The sequence below is a fragment of the Nannospalax galili genome, unplaced genomic scaffold (assembly GCF_000622305.1).
Source record: "Nannospalax galili isolate Female #2095 unplaced genomic scaffold, S.galili_v1.0 scaffold624, whole genome shotgun sequence".
NCBI lineage: Eukaryota > Metazoa > Chordata > Mammalia > Rodentia > Spalacidae > Nannospalax > Nannospalax galili.
In genome coordinates, this window is record NW_008351633.1 from 1,166,074 (window position 1) to 1,174,444 (window position 8,371).

The window sequence follows — 8,371 nt, forward strand, 5'->3', positions numbered from 1 at the left end:
AAACAAATAGTTGAAGCAGGAGGAGGGCTCAAAATTATTTTTTCTAAAATATTTTATTATTTTTATTTTATGTGTATTGAGTGATGTGCTTGCATGTGTGTTAGTACACCCATGTCATGTAATGCCCGTGGAGGTCAGAAGAGGACATCATATTCCTTTGGAACTGGAGTTACAAATGGTTGCTAGCAGCCATGTGGGTACTGGGAATCAAACTCCAGTTTTCTGCAAGAGCAGCCAGTGTTCTTAATTGCTGAGCCATCTCTCCAACCCCAATTTTTACAGTTCTTAACAGTGTGATTTGAAGCAGTGTTTTAACTTTCATTTCTGTTTGTTCATTAAATAGTAGTGCAAAGCTTCTGAAAAGACTGCAGTGTATTTATTAGCTTATAAATTTGAAGGACTCCACAGAAACGAAGTTTAGACAATTTCATGCCATTTTATAGTAAATTTATAACACACCAAGGTATAAGCTTGAAATTTTGCTTAAAATATTTCTATCTTTAAATATACATGATGGTACACTAATCACATCAAGATATACAACATTCCTGTCACCCCTGAAGGTTATTTACCTAAGCCAGATTTCGAGTTTAAAATCATGTTCAGGGGCTGGCGAGGTGGCTCAGCTGGTAAAGGTACTTGGTGCCAAACTTGAGGACCTGAGTTTAATTCTTGAGAACCACACTGTAGGAGAGAACCAAGCCACTTCCACTCGTTCTTTGACCTCAACATGAGCATTATGACATGCGTACCCACACTCTTACCCATACACATGCACATAGAATAAGCAAATAAAAAGTAAGAAAAGTATTTTAAGTTGAAATCAGGGAAGGTACCTTCAAATCTTAAATGTTAAAAATCTTAGATTAATGTAAACAATACCCTTTAAATATAAAATTTATACTTGATACCTGAGTAAGGTGCTGGTATTTTTGTGAGACTTTCTAGTTGCATTTCCTCTCTCACTAAATTTGAAACTATGTATGAATCTGGGTTTTTGTTTGTGTTTTCCCCCTTAACTCTGTTAGTGGGTAGATCACTTGGTGGCACTATTTCATTGGGAATGTCAGCATTGTTTAAAATAAAAAAAAATCAGATGCTGAGGAGCTCAGAAGGTGGGTGACTGTGACCAGTGATAGTCATATATAGAGAGAGTAGAAATGCATGTGAAAACGTCTCAATGTCATTTGACTTGGAATGAATTTTTCTCTATGAAACTGTGTGCTTTGACAATGAAGTGCAGATCTTTTTTAAACATTGGAACCTCATTTAGTTTTATGTCTTATAGAGTTTATAATGAGTAAAAGATTATATAAGCGTAATAATTCATCTGTAAACCTAGAAATGTACAGCCAATTTTGAGAGAGATGTACCCTAGCTCAGAAAAATTATTATTGAATAGGTTAATGCTGTTGTAGTGAAATGCTTCTTTTAATTAAAATAAATAAATAAATAAATTGCCCACTTATGTCAGTTTGCTCAACTGGGATATTTATCTTTTTATTATGAATTTATAAGTGTATTTTATGTAGTAAGCATACAAGAATTTTGTGTATTACATAAGTATTTTCTCTAGGTAGCTGTTCAGTTCTCTTCTTTAATGTTTAAGTGGGAGGAGGAGTTCACTAATATATTTTATTTTTATGTAGTTGAGAAGTTTCCTTCATTTTATGTCCGGAACTGTCATAAACTTCAACAGAGTTTTACCTTGATCAGAGGGACTGTCATTTAGTTCCAGTAAATCAGGCTTACACATCGTGCTGAGGCTCTTGACATTTCAAGCATACTTGGTCTTAAGTGCTGCTTATAATCCATTGGCCAGTGCAGAAAACGCAACATATTTTTGAGACATCAAAGTATTTGTTTCATAAATTCTATCTGATGAATTTAAATTTGACTTTGAAAACACAATATATATACATACAATGTATCTGCTGTGATTTCTGTACTCATGTACCACTTAGCATAGTGGTATTTGCCTTGGGGAAACAGCAGGGCAAGTATGAATTGTGCCCAAAGGACCAGCAAGAGAAAAGCCCTGCATCAGTATTCCCCATTGATAAAATCTGCACTGCTGTGAGAGGCAGAGTCTGCCTGCAGGTGGACTTTGGCACTGGGGCCAGGATCAGCATGCTGCTGGGCTGAGGTGTCCTGTGACCCTATCACTGAGGCAAGCAGCAAAGAGCAAAAAAATGTTCTCCTCTTCCATGGCCTTTTATATGGGCTGCCATCAGAAGGTAACACCCACATTTAGTGTGTGTCTTCCAGCTTCAGATGATCCAATTAAGAAGATAGCTCTCATTTCAGTTAGTAACAGGTCCAGTCAAGTTGAGACCCAGGATTAGCCATCACAAGTCCACCCCTTGTCAACTTGACACCCAATAGCATCTCTCTATGTCATGCTTAATTTTCAAATGAAAGCAATGTTGAGGTCATAATTTCACCTAACATGATATGCCTATCCCATCATACAATGATCAATGCATTATATATCTTAGATTAGGTGATAAGGTCTTTGAGGAATGCTTAGTCCTTTAGTATCTCATAATCCAATATGATCATAGGTTCACAACACAACCACTTAACACATCTCAATTACAGATTCAAAAAAAATAACACATCTGCTTAACATGTGTATACATGCACAAGCCTATTCTTAACTGAATAGGACAAAAATACTCATGCCAATTACAATCCACATTTCTGCAACTGGTCACATGGCCTAAGTTGGTATTTGTAACTACCTTCCTCTACTACCCATTCTGTATTTCCTCCACCATCAGCAAGGACCTCTGCAGGTCTTGGTTCTTTCCCTGGAGGAGTGACCCATACTTTCATCCCTGAGGGGTCTGGGCCATTTGTTTTCCTGTCTGGATTGGGTTATTGCACTTTCCCATTGACCTTAATCACAGGACACGGTAACATCAAAAGTCGCCCTAAGGAACCTCCTGCCTCGAAGATATAATATTTATTACCTCCATTGTGGAGAACCAGTTCAATTTCCCCCTGGTAGTCTGGGTCAATCACCCCTCCTAGTACTGTTATTCCTTTCTTAGCCTGCTGACTTGAGGGCATCAGAAGCCCAAAGTGGCCAGGGAGAAGTCTTAGCTTCCAGTTCAATGAAATATTTATTGTGTCTCCTGGAAGAAACACTCCCTCCTTTGGAACCAAAACTTCTAAGCTAGCAGAGTACAAAGTTGAGGGTACAGGAAGCAAAAATTTTCCTAGTGGGTCACCAGGGGTGATAGAGGAATCATTCTCACTTCCACACCTTGATTCCTGGACCCATGAATCCTGGCTATAGGAGAAACTGTATTGGACGCTGATTCAAAGCATACACTGCCTTCTGGAGGACCCTCCCCAGCCCTCCAGGCTATTGCCACCTAATTGCTGCTGTAACTGTGTCTTTAAGAGACCATTACATCATTCTATCAAGCCAGCTGCTTCAGGATGGTGAGGAACATGGTAAGACCAGTGGATTCCATGACCATGTCATGGAACACTTCTTTGGCTGTGAAGTGAGTTCCCTGGTCAGAAGCGATGCTGTGCGGAATACCATGGTGGTGGATAAGGCATTCTCTAAGTCCCTGGATGGTAGTTTTGGCAGAAGCATTATATGCAGGAAAGGCAAATCCATAACCAGAATAAGTGTCTATTCCTTTGAGGACAAAATGCTGTCCCCTCCAAGATGGAAGTGGTCCAATGTAGTCAACCTGCCACCAGATTGCAGCCTGGTCGCCATGGGGAACAGTGCCGTATTGGGGGCTCAGTGTTGGTCTCTGCTCTTGGCAGATCTGGCACTTAGCAGCAGCTGTAGCCAGGTCAGCTTTCATGAGTGGGAGTCCATGCTGTTGAGCCCATGCATAACTTCCATCTCTGCCACCGTGGCCACTTTGTTCATGGGCCCACTGAGCAATGACAGGGAAAGCTGAAGAAAGAGGCTGACATTCCACAGAGCGGGTCATCTGATCTACTTGATTATTGAACTCATCTTCTGCTGAAGCCACCTTTTGATGAGCATTTATGTTCACATCCTTTGCCCATTTGGAGAGATCTATCCACATACTTCTTCCCCAAACGTCTTTTTCACCAATTTTCCAACCATGATCCTTCCAAGTCCCTGACCATCCAGCCAAACCATGGCTATAGCCCATGAATAGTATATAATCGCACTTCAAGCTATTTCTCCTTCCAAGCAAAATGCACGACCATGTGCACTGCCCGAAGTTCTGCCCACTGTGAAGACTTTCCTTACCCAGTGTCCTTCAAAGTTGTTCCAGAAATTGGCTGTAATGCTGCAGCTGCCCACTTCTGAGTGGTGCCTGCATAGTGTGCAGAACCATCTGTAAACCAAGCCTTAGTCTTTTCTTCCTCAGTCAACTGATTGTAGGGCACACCCCATGAAGCCATAGGTGCATGCTTGAGAGAAGAGGGCATTGTAACAGGAGTAGGAACCATAGGCATTTGAGCAACTTCTTCATGTAGCTTGCTTGTGCCCTCTGGGCCTGCTCGGTCCCGATCATGTATATACCACTTCCATTTGATAATGGATTGTTGCTGTGCACATCCTACCTTATGGCTTGGGGGGGGTCAGATAACACCCAGCTCATGATGGGCAGCAACTTTCTCTCAAAGGGAGAATAGTTGTCTGCAGATGAAGGCAAAGCCTTACTCAAGAATCCCAATGGCTTCCACTGTGATTCCCCTATGGGGGCCTGCCAGAGACTTCAAACAGCATCTTTATCTGCCACTGATACCTCAAGCACCATTGGGTCTGCTGGATCATATGGCCCTAGGGGCAGAGCAGCTTGGACAGCAGCCCGGACCTGTTGAAGGGCCCTTTCTGTTCCAGGCCTCACTCAAAGGTAGCTGCCTTCTGAGTCACTTGATATATGGGTTGTAGTAACACACCCAGATGAGGAATGTGCTGCCTCTAGAATCCAAACAGGCCTACTAAGTGTTGTGCTTCTTTCTTGGTGGAGGGAGGGGCCAAGTGCAACAACTTATTCTTCACCTTAGAAGGAATGTCTCTGCATGCTCCACACCACTGAACTCCTAAAATTTCACTTAGGTAGAAGGCCCATGAGTTTTGGTTGGATTTATTTCCCATCCTCTCATGGACATATGCTTTACCAACAGGTCCAGACTGTCTGCTACCTCCTGCTCACTGGATCCAATCAGCATAACATCATCAATATAGTGGACCAGTGTGATATTTTGTGGAAGAGTCAGGCAATCAAGATCCCTTTGAATCAAGTTATGGCACAATGCTGGAGAGTTAATATACCCTTGAGGCAGGACAGTAAAGGTATACTGTGGGTCTTGCCAGCTGAAAGCAAATTGCTTCTGGTGGTCCTTATGAACCAGTATTGAGAAGAAAGCATTTGCCAAATCAATGGCTGCATACCAGGTACTGGGAGATGTATTAATCTGCTCGAGTAAGGAAACCACATCTGGTACAGCAGCTGGAACTGGAGTCACCACTTAATTAAGTTTTTGATAGTCAACTGTCATTCTCCATGACCCATCTGTCTTCTGCATAGGCCACATAGGAGAGTTAAAGGGAGATGTGGTGGGAATCACCACCCCTGCATCTTCCAAATCCTTGATGGTAGCACTAATTTCTGCAGTCCCTCCAGGGATGCAATACTGTTTTTGGTTCACTATTTTCCCTGGCAGAGGCAATTCCAGTGGTTTCCATTTGGCCTTTCCAACCATAATAGCCCTCACTCCACAGGCCAGGGAACCAATGTGGGGATTCTGCCAATTCCTAAGTATATCTATCCCAATTATACATTCTGGTACTGGGGAAATAACCACAGGATGAGTTTGGGGACTCACTGGACCCACTGTCAGTCAGACTTCCGCCAAAACTCCATTTATTACCTGACCTCCATAAGCCCCTACTTTAACTGGAGGGCCACAGTGCTTTTTAGGGTCTCCCAGAATCAGTATCAACTCAGACCCAGCATCCAATAGGCCTCTGAAAGTCTGATTATTTCCTTTTTCCCAATGCACAGTTACTCTAGTAAATGGCCACAGGCCCCTCTGGGGAAGGATAGGTGAGAGGCAAACAGCATAACTCTTTGGTACTGTGACAAAGTCCTTCCTCAAGGGCACCCGGCCTTCCCTTCATTCAAGGGGTTTTGGGTCTGTAAAATGTCTCAAGTCTGGAAATTGGTTGACTGAGCCAGATTCTCTATTGCTATGATCCAATACTGACTTCCTGTCATTTGTCCTAGGGCTTTTCTGTTTATCCAGATCAAATAAAAACTTAATAGGCATCAGTAAGAGACCTTACTGAAGCAGAAACAAAAGGAGAATGTGTACATTTCAGTATTATTTTAGTGCCATGATTTTCTGATGGGGGTAGCTATTTGAAAATATGCTTTACACCAGTAAGAATAGGTTACTGGCAAAGTAGAAATTGAGAGACCTGAATTCTATTCTTGTTTCTGCCTCTAACCAGATTTCTGACCTTGACCAAAATTTCTGAAAAGCATAGAGCTAAAGTAATTTTCTCTTTTTTCCAACTTGCATTGTTTGGATCTGAAACCTAGTAACTGGTAAAAAACAAACACAAAAAAGGAAGAAGAGAAAGAAGAAAAAAAATCAAAATCAAACTCATAACCAAACCAAACCAAACCAACCCTAACAAACAATCAAATAAAACCCAGCACCAAACAAGACCAAACCACACAAACAGTTGTGAGTCTTGATGGGCTGGGTAAATGTGTGTTGTCTCTTGGTCAACTAAGAGACCTGAATTCCTAAACTTGGACCTTTGTATGATAACAAAACCCCACCTCCTCCCTGACCAGTCAACAATCATTTCTGAGACATGGAGAGACACAGGTGATTAGCAGATCACAGAATCAGCTATGATTTCTTTGAGATTACAACTTAATGATAAGTTAATGCGTCTTAGCACTCCACTATGCTGTTATTTTTGAAAATTTTATTGTTTATTTTTTTCGTATATGAGTGTCTTGCCTGAATGTATGTATGTGTACCCATGTCATGCAATGCCTGTAGAGGCCAGAGGAGGGCGTCCAATCCCCTGGAACTGGAGTTATGGATGGTTGTTAGCTGTCATGTGGCTGCTGGAAATTGAACTAGGGTCCTCTGCAAGAGCAGTCAGTGCTCTTAACCATTGAGCCATTTCTCCAGCCCCCACTATGCTGTTATTTTAAAATAGAATTTCCAATTATACCACCTATAAAGCATTTGGGTTTCCCACCTCTCTTATCCTTAAGGTGTATTGGGGTGGACTAGAATCACTCAGTGAAAGAAGCATGACAGCTGCTGACATAGCCTTTTGGATGGTTTCTCTCCACATGGTAACCAAGTTCTGTTTCAGCTTCCTTTTACTTTCAGGCTCTCTCTTACCACTGTTCCTTTAACTCTAGTCACCAGGCTTCAGAAGAGAATCACAGTCCTTCTGCAGAAACGCACTCCCCAAGGAGAATATTCACTCTGCAAGAGCAGTTTCTGGAAACATTTCCTTTTGAAGACAGAAAATATCCAGGGCACTTACCTTGGAAGCACAGAGAAGATACTTGGACTTAAACTCAGAGCTGAGAAGCCAAAGGTGATTTTTAATTTTTTTTTAAAGGAACAAGTTTGACTCTCAAAGCCTTGTTCTAAAAGGAAAGCACGTTGCTGACTTCGATCAACGTACTCTGAATTTAACTCAAAAGCCTGTTGTTTTCTTCTGTCATGCTGTTGACAACAGGAAGGTTGTATTAATATGAGCGGCATACTTCCGCGATCGTGGGGGAGGGCTAAGTGATGAGATAGAACTCAGTTTTCTGATTGGAAAGAAGGACAGGACTCCTCCCCTTTCATATTCCCTCCTGAACGTCACAGCACAAGCCCTAAAACTTATCCCAGGCTCCAATAAGCAGTGCTGTTGTCATTGTCGCCTGCAGAGGGCGCCAAACCCATAGCCTTCTTAGTGACAAACACCCTAGCAAGTCTCTAGAACATTAAAAATGGTCAAAATAACTCATCTTCATTTTGCTGTTTAGGGACATTTCCCAACATGGCTCATTGAACATTTTCAGAAGTCAGAAATGCACACACCTGTAGGGGCAGGCAGGCGGCATAAAGGAAGAATGCGGTCAGGTAAGTGCTGACTGGAAAGCCCAGCACCTATCTGCTCAATTTAGGTAGATGCTGCCATTTGGGAGAAAGACCCACTGTCCCAAGGCTCTAGGCCTTTTTATAATTTTCCTCTCCCCTTTTTTTGGAGACAGGGTCTCCCTATGTGCTGGTTTCAATTTTTCTGTCTTTCTGAGTGAACTTCCCCAGGGCCGAGATTACAATCATATGCTACCACCCCTGGCTTGCAGATACAATAATTTTTAGT

At 42.0% G+C, this 8,371-nt stretch overlaps 1 protein-coding gene across 4 annotated transcripts in view; it reads right to left on the bottom strand.

The window, feature by feature from the left end:
* The window catches only part of Fmo4 (flavin containing dimethylaniline monoxygenase 4), a 31,510-nt gene extending 23,768 nt beyond the window's left edge, over positions 1 to 7,742 (bottom strand). For 2 of the 4 annotated variants that reach the window (XR_003846301.1, XM_029553754.1), the window contains exon 1: positions 7,538 to 7,742. The gene's annotated coding sequence lies outside the window, so the exon portion shown is untranslated. The remainder of the gene's footprint in view (positions 1 to 7,537) is intronic. The other 2 variants (XM_029553753.1, XM_008848521.3) reach the window with 1 other exon arrangement.
* Between the last annotated feature and the right edge of the window lie 629 nt (positions 7,743 to 8,371).